This window comes from Heptranchias perlo, unplaced genomic scaffold, assembly GCF_035084215.1.
Source record: "Heptranchias perlo isolate sHepPer1 unplaced genomic scaffold, sHepPer1.hap1 HAP1_SCAFFOLD_56, whole genome shotgun sequence".
In the NCBI taxonomy this organism is placed as follows: Eukaryota; Metazoa; Chordata; class Chondrichthyes; order Hexanchiformes; family Hexanchidae; genus Heptranchias; species Heptranchias perlo.
In genome coordinates this window covers 6604233-6611848 of record NW_027139581.1, presented here as the reverse complement: position 1 = coordinate 6611848, position 7616 = coordinate 6604233, and positions in this window count along the sequence as shown.

Below are 7616 nucleotides of genomic sequence, written 5' to 3'. Positions count from 1 at the left end.
CGTGGGTACTGAGTTTTTGTAGGAAGTCTGTAGTGTCACGACAGAAGCTGGGGGTTCCCTGTACGATGGGTTTCAGGATGCCCTCGATGTATCCAGAGAGGTTCTCACACAGGGTTCCGTTGCCTGATACGATGGGACGTCCGGGTGTGTTGGCTTTGTGTATCTTTGGGAGGCAGTAGAAGTCTCCCACGCGGGGATTACGTGGGATGAGAATGCGTAGGATGCTTTGAAGGTCTGGATCGAAGGTCTTGATCAGTTTGTTGAGCTGGTGGGTGTGTTCTTTGGTCGGATCTGCGGGTAACCGTCTGTAGTGTTCCTGGTTGTCCAGTTGTCGGTATGCTTCTTTGCAATAGTCTGTTCTGTTCTGTATGACTATGGCTCCTCCTTTGTCCGCTGGTTTGATGACGATGTTGCGGTTGGTCTTGAGAGCGTTGATGGCGTTGCGTTGTGCTCGGGTGACATTCTGGACTGTCTTCTGAGTGCGGCTGATGAATCTGGCATTGACGCATTTCCTGACAGCTTGAGCATACATGTCCAGCTGAGGGCAGCGACCCTCCGGAGGAGTCCAGTTTGACTCTTTCCTCTTCGGTTGCTGTACCGCGGATCCCTCTGTCTGCTGTTCCGGATCGTCGATTGTCTCATTGGGTTCGCTGCTGAAATCTTGGGGTTTGTGGTAGAATTCCCGGAGCCTCATTCTCCTGATGAATTCCTCTGTGTCCGCCGCGAGACTAGTGGGGTCCATTACTCCCCTGAAGGTGCTGACTCTGACTGGGTTCAGTTCTACACTCACTGGTTCCCCTCTCTCTCCTCCCCTGAAGGTGCTAACTCTGACTGGGTTCAGTTCGACACTCACAGGTTCCCCTCTCTCTCCTGCCCTGAAGGTGCTGACTCTGACTGGGTTCAGTTCTACACTCACTGGTTCCTCTCTCTCTCCTCCCCTGAAAGTGCTGACTCTGACTGGGTTCAGTTCTCAAATGACTGGTTTCTCCTCCTGAAGAGATGAGGTCAGTAACGTTCTGAGAATTGATGATCTTCAGTGGTGGGGACATGGTCGAGGGGGAAGTAGCAGGAGTTGTCTCCCTTTAAGGAAAGGGTTAATCAGACTGGCAACAGAGCTTTGCAAACTGCCTTGAAGTGAACTGATGAAAAGCGCTGATATAATATTGCTGATGATTTGTCTTTATATTTTTGTTATGTTGATTTTTAGCCTGCGTGTTAAATAGGTAAGTATGATTCTCTAACACCCCCTGACTCGTCTCCATTTCTCTTCGTTTATAGACGATCCCTGACGCATGATTTCTCCTTCATTTACGGAAGCTGCCTGCTCCAACATGATTTCTCCATTATTTGAAGACGCTCCCTGACTCATCATGATTTCTCCTTCCATACAAATGCTCCTTGACACATTGTTATTTTTCTTTCATTTACAGACGCTGCCTGATGCATCATGATTTCACCTTCAATTGCAGACACTCCCAGATCAACACCATTTCTCCTTTATTTACAGACACTCCCTGACTCCATCACTTTTTCTCCTTCATTTGCAGACGCTCCTTCTCGGTCACCGTTTCTCATCGTTCACAGACGCTCCCTGACAGTCCTGCAGTTTGGCGCATGCGCGGGGCCCACGGGCCGCTTGCTGCGTTTCCGCTTGAACCGACGGGTCAGTAACGGGGGGAAAGGGGGGAGAATAGTGGAGGTGGGATAATGGAGGGGGGGTAATGGAGGGGGGATAATGCCGCCTGTTTTCTCTCGGGTCCTGGGCCCTACACTCGGTGTTTCTGGGCCCTGCGATCCCAGCCCTTTATTAAGCCGCTCTCACCAGCTCTTCACCCTCCGCCACTCCCTCAGTCGCCGTCCGCCCGCCGCGCATGCTCAGCTCACACTGCCCAGGTGATTGACGGGAGCTCCAGGCCAATAGGAAGAGCGGGGGCGGGGCTGGAGGACCGAGCGGGTACGGGTCCTCCAACCAATGGGAGTGAGTGAGGGGCGGGACTTGCGGCACCGAGTGGGCGGGGCTGAGCCCGGATCTCCCTCATTGGCTGAAACTCTGCAACATTTTTAAACCTGATTGAAATCAAACTCCAGGAGAAATCTGAACCTTTCTGTTGTGGCTTCAAACAAATGGATCAATTCAGGACAGAGAGGGGGGAGTAATGGGTGAATAACACAGTGTAGTTAATAAATAAAAATAAAAAGAACACAATGTCGTGAGTGCAAACAGGTGGGAAAACATTCATCAGGCTTTTTGAAGGGACAGTAACATGCATCAGGCTTTTTAAAAAGACGGTAACATTCATCAGGCTTTTTAAAGGGACAGTGACAGTCAACTGGCTTTTTAAAAGCACGGTAATGTTTCTCCGGCTTTTTAAAAGGGGCAGTAACGTTCATCCGGCTTTTTAAAGAGACAGTACGCTGAATACAAAACACATCTGTAAACCAGAATGAAAGAGACAGGATCTTCCCCCTTATCCTTCTTTATTCCAATGATCTTCCCTCCATCATAAGGTCAGAAGTGGGGATGTTCGCTGATGATTGCACAGTGTTCAGTTCCATTCGCAACCCCTCAGATAAATGAAGCAATCCGAGCCCGCATGCAGCAAGACCTGGGCAATATCCAGGTTTGGGTTGATAAGGGGCAAGTCATATTCGCGCCAGACATGTGCCAGACAATGACAATCTCGAACAAGAGAGAGTCTAACCACCTCCCCTTCACATTCAACGGCATTACCATCGCCGAATCCCCCACCATCAACATCCTGGGGGAAACCATTGACCAGAAACTTAACTGGACCAGCCACATAAATACTAACAACCAGCCCGAACCACTAACCCCAATCCTCAATCCTACCCACCAGCCCGAACCACTAACCCCAATCCTCAATCCTGCCCACCAGCCCGAACCACTAACCCCAATCCTCAATCCTGACCACCAGCCCGAACCACTAACCCCAATCCTCAATCCTGCCCACCAGCCCGAACCACTGACCCCAATCCTCAATCCTGACCACCATCCCGAACCACTAACCCCAATCCTCAATCCTACCCACCAGCCCGAACCACTAACCCCAATCCTCAATCCTGCCCACCAGCCCGAACCACTAACCCCAATCCTCAATCCTGACCATCAGCCAGAATCACTGACCCCAATCCTCAATCCTGACCAGAAGTTAGAGTGATGGAGCACGGAGTAGCAGCTATCGACGGAGTCTGGTTTCGATAGAGTCTATAATTTGGAATTTTTTGAGTGAGGGGATTCAGTGCAGTAAGGGGTGAGGTGCATTTGATTAGTCAGCGGAGAGGGGCGTACCGAGAGCGGAGAGGAGCGGACCGAGAGCGGAGAGGAGCGGACCGAGACGGGAGAGGAGCGGACCGAGAGCGGAGATGAGCGGACCGAGAGGGGAGGGGAACGTACCGACAGCGGAGAGGAGCGGTCCGAGGGTGGAGAGTAGCGGACCGAGAGCGAAGGGAGCAGACCGAGAGCAGAGAGGGGCGGACAGAGAGCAGAGAGGAGCGTGTCGAGCGCAGAGAGGAGCGTGCCGAGAGGGGAGAGGAGCAGACCGAGAGGGGACCGAGAGGGGAGAGGAGCGGACCGAGAGCGGAGAGGAGCGGACCCAGAGCGGAGAGGAGTGGACCGAGAGCGGAGAGGAGCGGACCGATAGCGGGGAGGAGCGGACCGAGAGCAGGGAGGAGCGGATCGAGAGCCGAGAGGAGCGGACCGATAGCGGAGAGGAGCAGACCGAGAGCGGAGAGAAGCGGATCGAGTGCGGAGAGGAGCGGACCGAGAGCGGAGAGGGCGGACCGAGAGCGGAGAGGAGAGCGGAGCGGAGCGGACCGAGAGCGGGTCACAGCAACAACAAAACCAAACTTCAGTGTGATATCCCAGGGAAGGCAGGTCGGTGGTTGGTGGTGAGTATCTCTTCTGTTTTCTTCTTTCGTCGGACTGTGGGCTCAGGAACTTACAGCATAAAACTGCATTTAAAAAATGAACTTAATTTAATAAATTAAACAAGGCCAGTACTTGGTTCAACCTAAAAATAATTTGATGGGCGTTGTAGTAATCAATTAAATAAATAAAATGTTATGACAGGGCAGGAGATATGTTGCAGCTGCAATATGTTGGAGCTCCTGGACAGTTTTGTCCAGGGCGACTACATCTGCGGTAAGTATCTGCAGCTCGAGGATCTTCGGCTCCGAGTTGAGGAGCTGCAGTCCGACCTGCAGACATTGCGATGCATCAGGGAGGGAGAACGTTACCTGGACACTTTGATCCAGGAGGCAGTCACGCCCCTTCGTCTCAATACTGTGGAATTGGCACGTGGTCAGGGACAGGTGGGTGTGACTGCGAGTGAGGCGGGTACGGGGATCCAGGAGGGAGCATTGCAGGAGCCTCAGCCTCTGCGCTTGTCCAATAGATACGAGGTTCTTGAAGGACGAGTGCAGGGACTGGAGGGAGGATGAGCAAACTGTCCACGGCACCGTGGTTCAGGGGACAATTCAAGTGAAGGAGTAAAATGGAATGTGGTTGTAATCGGCGACAGTATAGTTAGAGCGATAGACACTGTTCTCTGCAGCCAAGAGCGAGAGTCCCGAAGGCTGTGTTGCCTACCCGGTGCCAGGGTGAAGGACATCTCCTCAGGGCTGGAGAGAAACTTGGAGTGGGAGGGGGCGGATCAAGTTGTCGTGGTCCACGTAGTTACCAACGACATAGGTAGGACTAAGAAAGAGGTTCTGCTGAGGGAGTTTGAGCAGCGAGGGACCAAATTAAAAATCAGAACCATAGAGGTGATAATCTCCGGTTTATGACCTGAGCCACGAGCAAATTGGCACAGGGTAAATCAGATCAGAGAGATGAATGCGTGGCTCAATGATTGATGTGGGAGAAGTGGGTTTCGATTCATGGGGCACTGTCACCAGTACTGGGGAAAGAGGGAGCTGTTCTGTTGGGATGGTCTTCACCTGAACCATGCTGGGACCAGTGTTCTGGCAAACCGAATAATTAGGGCGGTTGAAGGGATTCGCAAAATTTCACATGTTCCCCCCACCCCGAAGATTTATTGGAGTTATTAAAGAAACCCTGGTGTGACTGTTTTAAAAAATCCAAGGTCTCTCAAAATGGCTGCAGTCAGACACATTGCCGAGGACCGGCAGATTTGAAATTGCATTCTCAACAACTCGGCAGGCTTCGTGTTTCAGACAGGTTTGTTTAAACAATGCAGCTGCATTCTAGCCCTGAGGCAAGCTATCAACATGGCCGGCCAACACATCAAAATTCGAGCAGGAAGTGATTGCAGGACAAAAGGTGAACCATCAAGGTACATTCGGAACAATGGTAAAGCAGTTATGGAACTCAGAAATACAGGAATTGGCCATTAATGTAAATGGGCCAGAGATGGGGTCCTTTGTCTTACGTTTCGTGCTTAAATCAAACAATGAAGGAAGCTGATGAGGTATGAAAAAAAACCTGTTTCCAAGAGGGTATAACTGGGGCTGCCCAGTATCTCTCTCTTTCTCTTTCTCTTCGCCTCCTGGCTCGGGGTCCTGCTGTCTGCTAGCAACTAAGAAGGAAGGCCATTCAGTGAACCTCGCAATTACATGTCGACGGCAACAGCAGGGCATCAGAGGCCAGGCCTTTTCATCTGTTTTCACCGGTGAGCATTAATTTTCTGGCCGCCACAAGACAACCTAGCATAAGTGTAAGGGTAGGGGTTAAAGGGGATATTGCTAAACTTGTGATTTTAGAATTTTCCCTCGATGTGTCCGTTTGTTCCAACCCGTTAAGCGTAAAACTGTATTACATCCATAGCGATTTCTTTTTATCTTCTGTATTATACTGTTTACTTTGTAGTTTTAGTTTTCTTATTAATAAACATTGGTTTTCCTTGTACCAATCCACTGGTCTGTTTGTCTGTCTTTGTTACCACTCGATAAGTCCTCAGCTCAGAATCAGGAAGGGGTAAGCGATTCGCAACCGCACTGCGGGCAGGGCAGCTCAGGAAAACATAACTGGCTGACCTATTATAAGCCCGAGAAACAGTAAAAAAGAAACCCCTTGCAGAAATGGCGAGTCAGGCAGGAGCTGAGATGAAAGTGTGTAACAAGGCAGACAGTGGTGCGGAGGAGGAATCCGCAATGGAGATAAGGTTGTCTGCCTATGTGTGCGGCAAGGTAAATATCGCGAAAAAGTGGGTGGGCGATATGTTAAAGGCCGAGCGTCCCATAGATGCAGCCATCCAGTGGACAGCAAGTAAACAGTATAAGAAAGGTATTGAGAAGGCGGTCTGGCTCTTGTGTTTTCAAAAGCAGGTCTTAGTTCTGGACCGTGCTGTAGCAGCGCGAGCAGCCAAGATTAAACAGTTGACCCTAGAGCTGCAGGAAAAGACAGCAGCCGAAGAGCAAGGGGTAGCAGCGCTCCAGGCAATTAGCCAAGAAAGGGCGCAGATGGCAAGGGACCACCAGGCAAAGGTAGAGCGCCTGGAATACCAGATCGCTGAGCTCAAAAGTAGCACTAGGGGTAGAATGGAACACCTGGAATACCAGGTCAGAGAGGCGAGAGGCAGTGAGGTTAGTTTAATGGATAAGATCCACAGCCTCACGCAAGAATTAAAAGAGCAGGAGGAGAAAGTAGGCGAAGGTAAATGCAGCATATAAGCTGGCCTGCGCCCAGAGGTTTGAAGAGGCAGATCATGGCCCCTGCAGGCAAGAAATAGAACGTTTGGGCATGGCCATAGCGAGGGCGAAGGGCATGGTATGCCTCCTTAGCCCGAAGGCGGGCCAGTCGGATTTTACCGGCAACCCAAGCAGGAAAGTCCCACAGGCAGCTTCCAGAACGACACTGGTTAGGGAACCAGATGCGTCACGGCCACAACCCAGAGCCCCGAGTTTTCAGGAGGTCTGGCAGCAAGGGGGGGTGGAGGATGAAGCATTAGGGGAGACCCAGCAATTCCTGGTAGATAGACCAGGACTGGGACCAGTGTACCCCCTCCGACAATGGAGGTACGGCCCGCCCGCCGATGGCGAGGACCTAGGGGCCATCCAGAACCAGTTTGTAGTGCCGCATGGCACCCCACAGCTCAGGGCCATGGTTAGCCATATCCCTAAGCTTACAGTGAGGGGAGACCCCTCTCTACACTTCCGTGAGATAGAGCAGGCAGCGTGCGTTAATGACTGCGATGAAGCAGAACAAGCAAAAATGCTGCTGTTTTCTCTGGGGGGTGACCTCCTCCAAACCTTATCAGATGAGTGCAAAAGGGGGCAGAAAGATTACGAGGAGTTAAGGGATGAGATATTGGAGGCCATGGGACTAAATGATGGGAGTCCGTTCGCCCGGGTGGGAAAAACGGTACAGCTCCCTGGGGAGTCCCCACAGGCTTTCGCAGACAGGCTGTGGCCAGTCTACCGGAGCGCATGCCCGGGAATGCCAGGGCGGACACTCCTGAACAGAGATCAATTAGCCCACTGGCTCCGCTGTCTCATGACAAACTGCCTGCCCCAAATTCGAACACGAGCTGCGGCTTGGTTTGACCCCCGTAGCCCCCAGACCACCGAGGAAACGGTGATCCGCCAGCTCACGATTGCATTTAAAAATATCAGGGGTATCGAGACGCCCCAACACA